The following is a 16,789-nucleotide window of genomic DNA, read 5'->3' on the forward strand; positions in this document are numbered from 1 at the left end:
AGATTAAAGGGTCTGGCTAGCAGTTTAGGAACACGAGGTTTTTTTATTTATTTTATAAAGCAATTCAAAATGTTTCAAAATTATTTGGATCTCAGTGAGATAAACAGTTACATTTGGATTTCTGCATTCCTCTTCAGCACATGAAACCCAAACTATGGCCCATGAAAACCAAGAAAGGAAACAGAAAGTGAAACTATGCTGCCTAGTTTAATTTTCCAAATGCTAACAAAGTATCAAAAAAGTTGAAAAAGCAGCATAAGTGATTAAGAGTGAACTAGAAAATCTTTTGGGTGCGTTTAAGTTAAGGAGATGCTTGTAGTACAGAAGAGGCAGCTGTTAGAAATAGACTCTCTTAAAAAAACATAAGATGATGTCTTTTTAAATTTGGAATACAGAAAAATGAAGAAATATTTAGGCATAACGTTAGTTTTCCATCACCACACCAGCCACAACATAAGCACTATTCCATTTAAAACACAAATTCACACAGCATGTTTCACAGTGTTGCCAACTCCTGCAATTTTACCAGAGGTCTCGAGAAATGTTGTGTTTTTTCTTAAAGCTCCAGGAGTCATGTTAATATGAGAGAGAATTTTTTTTTAAAATCTCAGACACTCTGCTTCCTTCACCAGACCTGAAAAAGAGCCCTGTGCAGATCAAAAACTTGTACCTTCCACTAACAGAAGTTGGTCCAATAAAAGATATTACCTCTCCTATCTCATGTCTCAGAAAAATCAGTAGCCATAGAAAAAAAAGAGTAAGTTTCTAGCCCTTGTAAGTTGTGGAGAAAAGGTTGAAAATGTGACTCAAGAGAACCTTAAAAGCTCAAAAGTAAGAATGCAAAGAAAAAAAAATCTTTTTATTAAACACACACTCGTGATTTTTAAGCGAATCTTGTCATTTTTTGAAGCCTCGCTCATGATTTTTTAACAGTTGGGGTTGGCAATGCTATAGAAGGAAGGAGGAAGTGGTTGGTCTGAACATGTCAGTTACCGTCAGGTACAGGGAGTGGAAAGAGGAGGCAGCAGATTTTTGATAAATCACAAAAGAGGACTCCATCACACGATATACCATACAAATCCTGCCGTAAAGAGCAGCTCCCTTTAGATCTGTGCAGCCCATTCTGGGGATGTCTGCCTGCCAAAGACTCTCATTGCTTGGTTCAGAAAATGAAAACCAGCCAGAGTTACAATGGCAAGGATTAGATATACAAATTCCTGATGATTCAGGGCAGAAGCCAACCTCTAAGTAATGAGGGTCAGGAGGAAACTATTCCCTGAGGGCCCATTATTCCACAGCTGCTATCTGCCGGGTTTCTTGAACTTTACCCTGAAGAGTTTGGTGCTGGCCACTGTCAGAGATAGGGCTAGAAGGACCCCTGCCCGTCCCTATGCTCCTAAACCCAAGGCAGTTCTCAAGAAGCCCACTGATGCTGCACCATGGTTGAGATTTTCCCTGAAATATATTTTGTTCGGAAATAGTGCCTCTTCTGGCTGCACGCATGATCTCTGCCCAGCCCACCCAAGGTCTGTTAAACAGCTTAACAACAGGAGACACAGAGATAACTGATTCAATGAGAGCTAAACAAATGGCAGCATCTCCAGCCACAACCCAGCCTGGTGCAATCTTGGATCTCGGCTCCAAATATTTTGAAAGACCTGTCAAGCTCCAGCGGAAAGAGTGACTGAAACCTTGAGAACATCAGGGCAGGAATACAGCATGGTTTGCTTACATGTTCTTGAAGGCTCTGAGCTGTACAGAATGCTGGAAGGAGCACAGACAGACAGGTGCCAATAAAAAGAGATGCTCAGGCAAGGAACGTCAAACCATTGCTGCTAACTGGTGTCAAGGAATCCCCTGCGGCTCCATTCCCAGTTGGAGTTCACACCGGTTTAGCTAGTGGTGTAATCAGCGCTGCAAAGTTCCCAACAGCCAGATACATGCAGGTGAGTCCTCTGCTTTAGGCTGGAAGGGGCAACGGCCTGGCCATGCCGAGGGTGTCCAGCACGAGTCCCAGCATGCACGCACTGAAATAGAAGCCACTAGGCATAGTCCCACAGCAACCTGAGCCGTTGACCTGCAGCCACAAGCTGAGGGCACTAGACCCGGGGGATTTCCACCCTATCCTGGGCAAGGCTTGCGTTGGCTCTTTCAGGCACAATCCAAGTCCAACAAGGCGGCCGGTCTGCCAATGCGCGCCTGACTCTGCTCCTCGCTCAGGAGCCATGCACGAGGCAGAAACACAAACCACTCCAGCTGGGAGGCGTGGGGACCTCCCCCCGCCCCACTCCGCGTAAAGTCGGGCGTGATCAGCAGAGCCGCACCAGCTCCTCAGCCCACTTTCGGCTGACAGGGGGCACAGGGCAGGAGACAGCTGAGGTAACATCAGCCCTGCAACATCCCCATGCAAAGTCAGGGGCCTGCTCCCGAAGGAGGATAGGGCTGCTGATGCGGGTTATTAGTCACTGAGCTTACATTGGTCAGTGTGAGTTCCGCGGCATGACGGGAACATCACCTTTCAGAGGCTGGTAGAAAGAATCCAGCCCCCAAGGTATGATCAGCCACAGGCATTGCAATGATGATCCCAGCCCGGTCCCACCGATGCCTACAGGGTGTATTGCTATTGATTTTAACGGGGACGAGATCAGATCCCTCAGCTTGTACTCAGCTCCCTGACCAGAAGCAACTGGGAAAGCGGTGGATCGCGCCGATCCTTTCATCGCGCTTGCTCTGGATTTGCACCGATGTCAGGCAGGTTTCAGCTCTCAGCTACAGGGAACCTACTGAAAAACCCACCCAAGTGGAGAGCGGAATGAAGAGACTGAAGCCCGGACTGTCTCCTGCCGCTCCTTTAGAAACTCCTTGGTTCCTCCCACCCCTCTGCGAGGCTGCGGCTGCGCGAACATCTTGCATTTCTGTGGCTGAATGCAAGGGCAGATCTGATCTACATAAATCAACATATTACTCATTTTCTAGCATTGCCGTCTGACAGCTGTTACATGAGCACATTGTTAAGAACTGTCAGGCGGTGATACATAGTGCCTTTTACAACATATGTTGACTTTTATCTAATGTTGTTCCATAATTAGCCCCAGGGAGTTCGAATCTGGGCATCCGGTTGGCTGTGTGATCTCAGCTAACCTTTTCTTCTACTGGGAGAAAGTTAAGACGGGAGGGGAGGAGAGTGCCATGACGACCCAGGCCAATGGAGAACAGGAAGGCAGGTGAAGTTCAGGTGTTTGCTGCACCCACAGTTTTCCATATTGCAGTCTAGGAATGAGCAGCTTCTCATTTCCTTCCTTGGCTCCTAGTCAACTAAGAGCCATCTGCAGGGCAGATCAAGAGCATCTGAGACTCATAGGCCTTTCCAAAGAGCTGGAGCTGAATTTTAGGCCGGGTGTGAGGTTTTTTTTTTGTTTTTTTTTTTTTTTGAGAAGGGCTATTTGGAGAAAGGAATCAGACAGAGGAAGAAAGAGAAGCAGAAAACTTGGGAAGCCCCTTTGTGTGTGAATGTAGGGGTGGGAGAGCAGCTAGGGGCTCCTTCCCAAGAACCCAGCCTGGGGGATCACTCGGTCCAATTGCAGCCCATCTTTTGTCTGTGTTTGTACAGCACCTAGCACAGCGAGATCCTGGTCTGTTAGTGGCACTCCCAGGTGCTCCCCCAACATAAACAGCTAACAACAATGAATGGATAGGCAGCTGGAGCAAGAACAACTGGGCAGATGAATGAGAAGCTAGCTTGACATGCCTTCAAGTACATCAGCTTGGGAAAGATCTGAAGCCGATCAGCCTCACCCCATGCATTATATATTATATATGGGAGACAATCAAACCACATTTTCCCCCTCCACCATGTCATGCATTATAAATCTCTCTATTACCATGTAGAAACTTGAATCCCAGGTCTTCCCAGGCAAGCCCCCTCAAATCCTATTTTATCAAAGCGAGTGTCAAAATAGTCACTGGCTTGTTTAAGGCGATTCCCACCTTCTTGAGATTACACATGGGAATGATGATAAATCCAAGGGGATTAGCTGTCTCGGAGCTGGGGGGAACATTAGACTCAAGAAGTCCGGGAAAATCAGAGGATTATTTCCCCCTTTTCAATGCAGTTTGAGTGTGTTTTAAGGGGGCGAGGGAAGGGGGGGGGGAATCAATAAACACACAAAGATAAATATGCTTTTCAGAGCTGCTTGGTTCCAGCTGATTCCTCTGGCCATGCCACAGTGGCTGCATAATTCATCAGCTCTCTAGTAATATGCAAATACTGCAGCTCCCAACAGGCTGTCCTAGGCAGGCCGATCTCTCTCCTCGCTAGGAACCCACGAAGTTAAGAGCTCACAACAGGAAACCAGTTGGCTGAGCCTTAATTGTGAATTACGCAAAGGCCCCCTCATGAATTATACAGGAGGCATGATTTGCGGGTACAAAGACCTCGTTCCGGCAATGGACTTGTTTATATGTTCTGCTCTGGTAGCTTTGAACTATAGCTTCCTACTTAGCTGCATCCTCCCACCCCCACTCTCCAATTTTAGATTGCCCTCCCCTGCACCAGTTTCAACCTTACCCTCCTCCAACAGAACAAACATGGGCAAATCTTAGTCTCCTGAGAGCCGAGAAACAATAGGAAACCCGTGCTTTACGGCAACTGGTGCACCGCCTGTACACGCTACATATTAAAGGCAGACTGTTGTCAGCCTAACATTTAATTCCTCCATTACTAGCGCTGCCACGGCTTGCCCACCCAAATAATTGATTTTAAATTCAATTTACTTTTCGCCGTGACTGCTATTCATTTCAATTGTCTTAAACAAATAGAACACGTACTTAGTACTATGCAGTAACTTAGTGATTTCAAGGGGCTTGATAAACATAGGGAAACTGAGTCACAGAGAGAGGGTTAAGTGACTTGCCCAAGGTCCCACAAACAGGCTGTAACAGAACCAAGGACTGTCCTAACCACTGGACAGGACTGGCCAATTTCATAGCTATTTCCATCCCTCTGACATTTCTTTACCTGCAGTTTGGACAGCTGTAACTCACTCTACCTACCTGGGGCTGAAGGGGAAGCAAACAGCAGTTCAAGCTTGTGCAACACAAAGCAGTCCTGGTTTTTTCAACAAGAAATTCCTCGTGCCCCTTACACCAGGGCTTTGCACACTCTCCTGTCTCCCCACACGCTCGCTGCTACATTCAGGGCCCCGGTGATAAACTCTAGAGCCCCTAGCGGATTGGGGCCTGACCAGTTTATAACATGCATCCCTTCTGCCATAATCTGCAAGGAATGGTAGGTCTAGCTGAGCCCAGACTGTCACTCTCAGGAGCCGGTAATTGCCTACAAAGGGTTCCCCAACTGTTGAACTTGGGCCCAGGGGGAATCCAAATAGATCACAAGCCAGACAGATTCCAGGGCACCACGGAAGACCCAACCCAGAGCAACAGCGAGGAACGGAGGAAAGCCCATGTCGAAATAGCGAAACTTTCGAGTGATGAACAGCAGCGTCCTCCGAGGGGGGGGAGGTCTTCAGTTATGTATTTGGTACCCCGGTACTAGGGTGATAGCCTGATAACAGAAGCACATTTGCCCCTTTGATTGTGTTGCTCGTTGCCACATTTACCAACTTAGATACTTATTTTATAGCGGCAGCATCCAGAGACCGTGGTCCGGATCAGGGCCCCATGCTGCTAGGTGCGACACAAATACATGGTCAGAGACCGTCCCTGCCGAAAACAGCTTGTGAACACGGGACCCAATCTGCCAAATTTCTTCATGGGAGCAGACCCTGGTGCCTGGACAGAGCCCTAGGCTGAGACCTAGGCCATCGTAGAGACTTTGCACAGGCCCAGGGGTCTACTTACACAGAGTTCACCGCACGTTTGCAGTCTGCTTCCATGCAGATATGGCCCTGGATCTCTAACCTTAGGACTACTCACTCACCTGCTCACCGGGGTATTCAGTAAAGCAAGGGCACCCAGACGTGCGCTATACCGGCACTCGTTAACAAGCAGTAGCTTGGATTACATCCCCTTCGGGAGTTTATATTTCAATACAATCAGGAGCTCTACCCAAGTGGAGCAAAGAGGCTGCCTGCTGGAAAGAAGAAAACCCAGCCAGCCTGCAGGACACAGCCAAGGCACCTGGGGGAAAAGCAAGGTCTTGTATACAACCTGGCCAGGCTTGGTGGTGGTGTGGTTTGTTAATACTGTTCCCTCATGCCCGGATGGCTGGTGGAGGCCATCTGTCCTCAGAGCGGAGCAGGCTCAAGATAGTAGCTAATGAACCTTACCCAGAAGAAGGCTGAGAAGGTGGTCTTGTAAGCAAGGTGCAGGACTGGGACCAGTAAAGCTGGATTCTAATCCTAGGCTCTGCTGAAAGCTCCCTGTTTGCCCCCAAAACAGTCACTTCCCCCTCGCTGTGCCTCAGTGTCCCTATCTGGAAGGATGTGGGATGCTCCCTTTCTCAGAAGGGGGCTGGGAATCTTATGGCATTGAAGCTTGGTGAGGAGCTCAGATACGGCAGCCATGAGCCCCATAGTCGTGTCCATCTCTGAACGTACAGATGGGTTAGGCAGCAAGCTGTCTGGGGCCGGCACTGGGTCATATTCTACACAGCCCAGAGGTATGTTCGCAGCAATCCTAGAAACGACTCACGGTTACAACTGCCTTCATTTCTAGACAACCTGAAGGGACCTCCACGGAGCTCCGCCAGCCCAATCCACTGTTACCGTTTCCAGAGCACTACAGACTATTAGCATAATCTGAACAGTCATGATCTCCTATAATTAGAATCTCCCCTGCATCCCCATCCCTCATTAATAAAACTTGCTTCAGTCTCTGAGTGCCTCCCGCCTTTCCTCGCCTGGACTCAGTTACTTGCAAGCGTGTGAGTTGCAGGACTGGTTAGTTACTTTCACCACTAACTTCTTTTGAACCTGGATGCTATAGCAGAACCGCACATGCCATTTTAAACAGTTGTGTCATGTTGCCACTAATCTGTCCCACCCAAGAAGCGGCTGCTTTTCAGACCTGGGTAACACAGATCCTTACATACAGCTCTTAAAGAGCTCTCTAGCGAGAAGATATTACCTCTCTCAACACGGATATATTAAAGCAAGGCATGCAATCGCTTTAGAACAATCAATGATCAAAAAACACAGGCCCGGATACAACTGAGCACCTAAGCACATTCTTAACTGTTAAGTGAAGTCAATGGGATTTCAGCCCATGCTTAAAAGCTCTGCTGAATCGGAGTCCAGGTGATATTCTTCAGTGCTTTATGATGGCCGCTGATCTCATTTGTTTGGGTGGGATGCCCCCGGAGCGAGAGCGGCAGCCCTCAGGCACTGCTGTAGCTAGGGCACAGAGAGGCTTTAGTGTCTCGATTGCTAATTGAGAGACTTCATAAGTGTTTCTGCAGCAGCTGTTCCCTGAACACCCTCTCGGTAAAGCCAGGCTGCTTGGGGGATCTCTGCTGGAACATACACTGGGCATGGAGTCAGCTAGCACCACATGGACTGCGCTTGGTTGTTCACTCCAGCTTCCTCCCAATTCCTCTTCACCCTCAATCCCCTGCCCTCTATGCCCCAACCTCCCCAATATCCCCCTTATCCTCTCCAACACATCCTCCCCTGCCTTCCCCCATCCTGAGATCACTTTGTTTGCAGGCTGAGTCCCTTTCCCCCCACCCTGTCTCTTTAGCCTGTAAGCTGTTTTGGGTAGGGATGGTCTATCTTCGGCTTGTACCGCACCCAGCACAATGGGATTCTCATTCCGATTGTGGCCTCTAGACTCTGCTGCAATATAAACAAACAGTGACATGCTCTCAGCTAGCTAGCTGCCAACGGCCCTTAGAGTTGGGATGCAGGTAAATACGTTTGACTCTGGATTTTTTGCTCACTCCGTGCATGGGCCATGGCACTCAGGTGTGTCAGCAAGAGAAGCCTCCCCTTCCGGCCCCACCAGCTATCAGCTTTCAGCTGAGGATTTGGAGTTTTTAAAAGGAGGATTTTAAAGGCATTTCCTTTCAATCTTAGAGACAAACACAACAGAGAAGGAAAAAACTCAGGCTAAGACCTTGTGGGAATAGAAGGGCAAAAACCTGTGTGTTTTTATGAGAGATTAGGGCAAACTTAGTTTTGTCTTAAGCCACTAAAAGCTTATTAAAGCCCCAAAGAATAGACTGTGCGCCTTGGAAAAGCCTCCCAGGGCTTAGGGAAGAAAAGTCAATTTAAAGTTAGAGAGCAACCTGCTTAGTTAAAGAGTCAGCGTCTTTAAAACGGTACGGAAAAGCTGCCCAGAGTCTGGAGAGACAGGAGCCTTTGAACAGACTTTCAGTTAGCAAAGCACAATGAACAACAAACAGAGCAGAGCTCCTGGAGGAAAGCAACATGCTTCATGGGCCTGACATCCACTCAGCTTTTGTACTGGTGGAACCATTGCAGTTAGGAGTGTAATTTTTTTTTTACACTGCTCTAGTTATACCAATACAACCCCTAGTGGTGTAAAGGGGCCTTATAAAGTATAGCTTATTCCCCTTCCTAGACAGGGAAGCCCCTTTATCCGGATAAAATTCTTTCCATGCTGGGGTTGGGATTTCTCTCTTTTGAACTAGATGGGTATAGTTAAGCAGTACAGCTTTCTAATGTAGCTAAGCCCTTAATGGAGAGGGTTGGCAAGTGGAGAGCTGCCCCATAGTGGAAATCAGGGTGCATTACATTCATTGCATGTTCAGTGTCCAAACATTGGTGCTGAACAGACACCACAAGATCACCCTTGCCCTGAAGAGCTGACAACCTAAGGCCCTGATCCTACAGAGATTTATGCGCATGAAGTTAATGGGACAACTCATGCTTAAAGCTGAGCACGTACATAAATCTGTGCATGTTTAGGGCCTAAAATACTCTCTAGGAGAACGCACTAAAGGGTGACTGTAGCCATTAAAACTTTTAACGGCTGCTACAGAAGCAGAACAATGGCCCATGTGGCCTGGCATTGGCCAATGCTGGACACGTCACAGGGAAAATGTTGCACCTGGCCTAAGGTACAGGTCTGCAACTTCTACAAGATCTTTCAGACCCCAGCAGGTGACCAGCAATATGCCGGAAGCATGAATACCGATAATCATTTTAGGAACGTGTTTAATGCAAGGCTGCTAACGAGCGCAAAGCGTGGCCGCTAAGTCAAGCCCTGCTCTGAATCACACCATTGCAAACCCATCAGATTCAAGGGAGTTACACTGGAACGAAGATCCGGATTTAGTTCAGTATCCCCAGTCATCAAAGTAACTGGTCCAGTCTTGGATCTTTCTAAGGCATTTTGCTTCCGTACTATCCTGCAGCAAGAAGTGCCATAGATTATACATTGGCTTGAAGAAAAGCTTCGATTCGCCCATTAAGTGTGCTGGGTGTGTATTTTCACTTCATGACCCCTTAGGATGTTGTACACATGGGTCCACGTCTATAGGGGACACATTTCTACTCTTAAAATGGAGCAGCTCCTTGGGAGCTAGGATAGGAAATCAGTGACTTGGCACTGCTTGGGGCACAGTGTGTCCACTTCCTTCAGCTGCCTTATTGGGGGTTCAGAAATAAACCACTTGCCTCCAGAATCTTTAACTCATTTTCCCCTTCCCCCAGGGTCTAGTTTATTTAAGGCAGACAGCTTCCCCCAACAGCCCTCCCCGTTTGGCTTAGGCATCTTCCCAGCACTTCCTCTCAGGGCCAAGGGGATTTCCTAACAAGCGCCTCCCTCCCTGGCACAGGAGGCCCACAACTCCCCTTACTGGGCTGGGCTCCTTACTTCCAACCAACCGCGGCTTTCTGCCAGCTTCTCCGCCAGCTGGCTCTTCTTTCTCCTCAGTCCCTCGTCTGCCTGGCCTGGGCGAGCTCACCAACAGCCACCTTCCACCGATCGCATCTCCCTGTTTGCAGGAAAGAGGCAGCACGTCTACATCCCAGAGCTGGTTCCAGTTGGTTGGGACACAAGGGCGCTTCGCCCCACCTTCTCTACAATGCTCCCAGTCCTGGGTCTTTAAAGGACTGCAACCCACGACCCCTTCCTCCTCTCTGCCCCATCTGCCTGTGTCATTTTCCTGGACACTTGGGTACACCTTTAAGGGGCCACACCATAAAACGGAAGGGGCTGGCACCTAGACCCCTACTGCCCGTAAGAGGCTGGACCAACTCTGTCACAGACACTGGTGTTACTGAAGCCACCAAAGCAGTAATGCAGAAAATTCACAAAGATGCTAAAGATCTGAAGTCCTGGAAAACCAAAGGAAAAAGCAAGACCAGCAGCTGCCATTACATCTGGCTGCTGCTTCCTGAATTATTCTGAGGCCCCCAGATCAGTTTTTAGGCAGATGTTCTAGACGGAGGTTACTTCCTACTGACCCACGAGTATCACATTCATGGGAGCCCTAGAATAGAGCGGAGAGACTCAATCAAGGCTTACAAAATCCGCCGCCACACACACACCCTAGCACACTTCTCTTCACTTAGTAAGAGACTGCCCCTTACTGTGTTTGTACAGCTCCTAGTACAAAGGGCCCCAGATCGTGGTTTCAGTCCCTTGGTGTGACTAATATTAATTCAAACTTTTTCCACTCGGGAAAGTATTTTTATTACTTGTTTCAGGAACTTATTTGTGGCAGAGAATGACTCCCATGGAGGCAGACTGACATAATGAGTAAGAAGGTGCCACATTTGCACAGAGCAAGTTGTCTCCCAGCCCGGAAAAAAAAGCCAGCGGCAACCTGAGGGATCCCGGAGAAGGAGCTGTATAATTTTCTGGCTGGAACGCTGACACGCTCTTCAGGGTGGGAAGCTCAGCATTGAAGCTGGATTTTAATCAAACAGGAGGTAGGAAACCTAACAGAAGTGAGTCATGGGAGCTGGGACAGGCTAGTTATTCTGTCAAGAGAATGACAACATTTTCTTCCTACTGCCTTTTGGAAAGTGGGGAGAGAGGAAGAGGGCTCCCAGGGAATTTATATGGTCGAGACTGTGGTTTCTTGCCATTCCCTTGCTTGATCTGTTTGGGGATCTCCTGGGACCAGTGCTACAAACAGGAAGATTCCTATCCCACCTGGCTCCCTCCCATGGACATTCCCAGTCAGTTTAGCAAGGAAGGGCTGCTCTACATTAGAAAAGATAGACCCAGCTGCATCACTCAGGGGGGCGGAGTGACATAGTTAAGCCGATTTAAGTCCCTGTGTAGACAGCACTAGGTGGATGGCAGATATCTGGAGATTGGAGTTCAATTCCCAGCTTTACTAGACTCCCTGGGTGACCTTGGCACACCACTTCGGCTCTCAGCCCCTGTACAATGGGGATAACAATCCTCTCCCCCTTTGAGGAGATCTGCTCTGTAACAAAAGGTGCCTTTCTTAGCTCAGCTACGAAGAGCAGTGAAGACACGGCAGTTCAGGTTACCAGCTCACGTTAAAGCCTATAGGCTTTACCCCATTAAAAGCCCAGTTGCCGTGTCTTCAGCCCCGTTTTAAACCCAAGTTAAGAACACAGCTGGTTTCTCTGTGTCAACACACTCTTTGTTTAGATTCAACACCCTTTTGGATCTGGGAAGGTTTCTCACTGAGAAGTAGAACAACATCTCGCCCCCTGGTGCCTCTCTCAGCTGTGGGCTCTAGATGCTACCGTCAATACAAACAGCAATGCTAACGCCAGACTGGCCCATGCCAGACGCTTTCCCCAGATCCTGAGGCATGTGTATGGGAAGCAATGTGTGACGTATACTCACCCCCTCCGCTCTTCTCGTCCCCAAGTCACTGCTAACCGCAGCGCAGCGCAGCCACCTTTCCCATTCAGTCCTATCGAGAGGGCAGCTCCTTGGGAACAAAGCAGCCAGTCGCTCTGCTTGGCTTGTGAATGCCAGAGCCAGAGCCCTTCTGAGGCAGGGAACTGCTGGCCCAGTGAAGCCCTGAGCTACACCCTCACAGGCAGGCCCTAGGGCTCCTGCCAGCCCAGCTGGGGCTCATTTAAAGACTGTTGGGTGTGACGCTAAACAGCTAAGCAGGCGCAGCTGTGCAAAATGACCTGCAGCAAGCTCTTCAGGCTGGAGGAAGCAGAGACTAGGGGTTAGAAGGCAGCTCCCAGCACATACTCTGGGGAGAGCCGGTGCTGCGTTATTGTTGCTCTCCTCCAGCTTTTCCACCATCTCACTCCTTCCAGGGCTACCGAGCGGCAGCACGACCTAGCCCACCGGGCTGGGATGTAACCAAGAACTAAATTCGGTGGCAGAGGCCCTGTGTGACCCGCTGCTTCTTTTTCCCCTCTGCAAAATGGGGGTGGTGATGTCACCCCTCCTGTGAGACAGGGTGGGTGAAACATTATCCCGCCCCACACTTGGAGTTAGGTGCCCTGCACCCAGGGAAAAATCAGGCTCAGATTGAGCACCCAATAATCACCTCAGTGACTGGGCTTGGGCAGCAGACAACACCAGAAGTCCTGCTTCCTGCTCAGAGAGCTGGGCTATTTTCAGCAGGTTTATCTTCCTGCTGTGAGGCGACGCTTACCTGTGAAGGACTGCTGGTCTCTAATGAAAACCCCTTTCGTCGCTTTGCTTGGAGAGAGAGTCCTTCACCTCAGGGAAGGTGATTCTGGTGAATCACCTGCCTCACTTCAGGGGCTATGTTTTCACTTCACCGGCGGAGGCCAACAAGGGTGCTGAAGCTCCCCGGGGGCTTTCCAGGGCAGTGCTGGATGCTACCAATCCACCAGCAGCAATTTCAGGGAGCTCGAAGGGAAGGACAGTATCAGCAAAGTGGCCAGAAACCAAAACCTGGCTGGCAGGCAAGCCCACCCCCAAACTTCCTAGCCAAGTCAGCAGGAAAGCCAGAGAGTTCAGCTGAAAGCAAGAACTGGGCCTAAGTTTTTTCAGTAGTGACTCGTGATTTTCGGTGCCCAACTTAAGACACCGTATAGAGTACGTCTACACTGATACAAAACCTACAGCTCAGCCTCCACGTCTCGGCGCTTGGGTCAGCAGGCTCAGGCTGCGAGAGGAAATTAGCAGTGTCGATATTCCCTCCCTCCGACTCAGACTGGAGCCTGGAATCTGAGACTCACCCCCTTGCCTGAGCCTGCTGGGGCCATGCCAGGGGTCTTTTATTACCGTGTAGATAGAGTTAAAGGGGCCTGAACTTGAGAGGGTGGGTGCTCAGCATTTTTTGAAGGCCAGTCCCTTTTAAGGCATCTCCAATTGGAAACAAACACAGGAAAAACGGAGAGCCTGTTGAAGCTGGTGGGAGGTGGAGATGGAAATAGACACATCTAATTCACAAAAAGAACACCAGACATTTCCACAACCCGTGGGGAAGATTTTCAATTTGAGATACACGGAGAACAGCCACTAGCTTCCTTATGCCTGAAGTAGCTGACAAACGTGTCCTAAACACGCTTCCTTCCCTCTGATCTGGAAAAGCTCCTGATGATCAGCAGTGAGGCTCCAAACGCTGATCTCCAGCACCACACCTGGCCCGCTGGTGTATTTAATGACGCTTTCCAGTTGTACTGCACGTCTTGCCCAGTGATTTCACCAAAATCAATTCCTCTTGCTGCCCCCGTGAGAGCTGCAGATTCTTCAGTCCGTTCTATGTCAGAGCAAAGTGAGGGGCAGAGAGTTTAAAGAGTGGGACCCCACCTGCCTAGCTGACATGAACACTCCCTTTGCAGCCACCCGAACTACTTGCCTGCAAGTGTCAGGAGCAGGTCCGTAAACGGCTCCTTCACGGTCACACAACAAGTCAATAATAGGACCCAGGAGGCCTCACTTTCAGTCCCTTGTTGTATTCACTAGACACACTCCCTCCCACAGCCGAGGATGGCGTCTAAGAGCAGAGCTGCTCAATTACTGGCAAAACAGAGGATTCCTTCAACCAGCTATAGAAACAACTGAACAGCAACTTTAGCTGATCAGCGCATGTGGAAAATATTATCTGACCCGCTCCACCTAGGAACCCTGACTTCTGATCTCCTGCTCTAGTCGCTAGCCATGTTAGCTCCCTGGGACAGGAACAGACCCCAGGAAACCTGATTCACACCCTCCATCTCCAGTCATCTGAACATACACCCATACTGAACCCAGGCTTCCAGATCCCCCCATTGTATTTCCATGTGATTTCTCATCAGGCCAGCTGTTGTAACACTGTATAAAAGCAGGGGAGGGGTTAAAAGCCAGTTCCCAGCTATTTATCCAGAAAGAAGCTCATGAGGAAGGAGATCTCGCTGGACTTTTTAGCCCGGAGATGAACACAGGACCACGATAGTACTGGAATATTAATGCCAGGGAAACCAAGCGCTAACTTCAGTACAGGAGAGAGATACCGGGAGCTCAGTTTGTGTTTGCCGGAATGAAGGAGAAAAATCTAATTAAACATGGCATCTGGGCTTGGAGGAGCTAGGGATGGGGCTGGAATATAAAGCACGGTTGCTACCCACAGATCAGAGGGCAATATTAATAAACCCACGGAAGGGGACCAGAGGATCAGCCGGTAATATTGATAAAATGCAAAGCAAAGACAAAGCAGCCAGAGAATATTGGATGATGCTGATGCTGATAAAAACGCAATAGGGACCATATCAACAGCAGCCAACACAGGAATGCAGATGACACCATGGTCCAGTCAGCCCTGAAACCTGGGCTCCACATTGCACTGGGTGTGTGTTCCTGATACGTGCAGCTTGACAGCACACCTGCTGTCCCGCTCCCCTCCTAACGGGCCAACGAGCACAGCCATCTCCAGGCCCTTCCCAACAGGGGCATGTTGCAAAGGCCTGAAAATTACCTTGGAATCCCCCACCGGGCAGAGAAACCCTGGCACAGCTGTGCACAGCTGGCTGCGGTTCAGACGGATGTGGCACAGAAGGGTCTATTCCATCACCCCAACAATCTTGAACTAGCCCGTGTGTACTGCCAGCCCGCCCAGTTCTGCGTGGATGGATTCCGGCGGAGGATTCCGGTTTTGCTTTCGGTCTCCTTTCCCTGGCCCTGCTCTGGTAATCGCTGTAGGGACAGGCTGAGAGGGCCAGCCCGGGCCTTGCTCAGAAGAGATGCTACGCCAGACTGAGCGGGCGATGGAGGCAGGAACGGTGCTAGTAGGGTTACTGCCAAAGGCTGAGCGCTACGATATGTGCGGCGGGAAAGAGGGCTCATCTCCATCAGATGAAGGGGGGATGGCGGGGGGACGGGCAGGGGGACATGTGCAGGGTGGGGACAGAAGAGAGGTGCTAGGACTCAGGACAGAGATGGCCCAGGGAGTGCTGCAGTGCTCGGGACAGAGCTGTGAGCCAGCATGATCGGTTCAGCGAGGAGGCCCCGGGCTGGCTGGTGGGCTGGGGTGAAGGACGGAGCTCAGTACAGCAAGTGAGATGATGAGGGCCCCATAACCTCTGCAGCTGCTGGTTTTTCAGATGAGCGTCTATTTGCCTTTCCCAGTTGCTTTTAATCTTGCATCTGATCCCGAGCGTGAAAGATGAAAGTTTATTTTCTCCCTTGCTCTGTGGCGCTTGTGGGCGTCTGAGCCCAGAGCCCTCTGACAGCTCGCTCCCTGGGAGGAGGTACCTGCCTGCCCAGTCCTGGCTGGGGATGGAGGCGGGCGCTGTCTGGGGCAGGGAGTGTAATTACACTGGGCGTGTTCTGTGATCCCCGGTTGTTGCCTTGGGAGATGCAAGTGGGGAAAGGTCCCTTTGTGCAAGCAGGGAGGGGCAAAGCCCGCTCCCGGTGCAAAGGGACCTAACAGCAGGGCGGGGTGGTGGGTGGATGTGCCTTGGAGAAGCAGAGCACTCTGCGCGTCTAGGATGCTGGAGAGACCAGCCTTGTGTCGCCCCCGGGAGGCAGGCCTCGTTATGGCCATTTCCCAGCAGAGGAAAGCAAGGCCCAGAGCCAGAGCTGGAGAGGCAAGACGGGGGTCCAGGCTCCAGGCCACTGGCCCTGCTGCCTTGAAGAAGTATCGAAAGCCTCCGCCTCCTCCGGCTGCGTAACTCATCTGCTGCAGCCACGTATGAGTGAGGAGCTGGAGGGCAGAAGGACCTGTGAGGTCTCACACAGCAACGGGGCTGGCCCGCACCTGTACGTGGCGGGGAGGCCAGAACCCAAGCTGCCCCTCTCTGGAGGCCCAGGGTGAAAAATGCCCCCTGTGGACCTCCAGCGCTCTGGGGCAGCGAGGAGTCAGTTGAGCTCCCAGGGTGAGTTCAAGCAGTCCCGGTGCTGCTCTTCCTGGCACTCGGGCTACAACGGGCCAGCCAGCAGCCCAGCACAGCCAGAGCAAAGTGCACTGGTCACAGCCCCTCACGCCCCCGGCACGTCCATGCACGGGGGACATCATGCAGGGCAGTCATGCTGGGGCAACGCTACCCTGAGGGGGAAGATCTGCTGCTCTCCGCCCCCTGTGCACCAGGCCCGCCCATAAAGGGGCTGAAAGGCAGCCCAGAATCGAGGGTGTGGGTCTCCCTGCCCCACATCTCCAGGATCAGTGTCACAGGGGGCAGGGGAGGGGAACCCTGCTACACAGTGAGCAGCTCTGACCTGCTAGCTGGAGAGTGCCATGGTGCATGAGGCTCCCCCTCCCCCAAGCCCCTTTACACATGGATTCGGGGGCACCTCCTGCACCCCTGACTCAGCAAGCCCTCCCCTTCCTGCAGGGCCCAGTGCGGGAGTGCGCCTCCTCCATTGACACAGCTCTTCCAGGCTTGCCCGCGGCAGCCTGGGCCGTCCATCCAGAGGCTAGTGGGATGGTGCTGGCGTGGGTGACAATCCTGCCCAGCTCAGTGAC

The 16,789-nt window shown here is 50.7% G+C and overlaps 1 protein-coding gene across 1 annotated transcript in view; it reads right to left on the bottom strand.

Annotated features, from left to right (window-relative positions):
• OPCML (opioid binding protein/cell adhesion molecule like) overlaps positions 1-11,888 on the bottom strand; it is a 721,645-nt gene extending 709,757 nt beyond the window's left edge. The window contains exons 1-2 of the mRNA XM_067564083.1: positions 11,758-11,888; positions 9,799-9,919 (exon numbers count right to left, since the gene is read on the bottom strand). The gene's annotated coding sequence lies outside the window, so the exon portion shown is untranslated. The remainder of the gene's footprint in view (positions 1-9,798; positions 9,920-11,757) is intronic.
• Positions 11,889-16,789: the final 4,901 nt, after the last annotated feature.

This window comes from Emydura macquarii, unplaced genomic scaffold, assembly GCF_026122565.2.
Source record: "Emydura macquarii macquarii isolate MOO-44397 ecotype Brisbane River unplaced genomic scaffold, CSIRO-AGI_Emac_v2 contig_312, whole genome shotgun sequence".
Lineage (NCBI taxonomy): Eukaryota > Metazoa > Chordata > Testudines > Chelidae > Emydura > Emydura macquarii.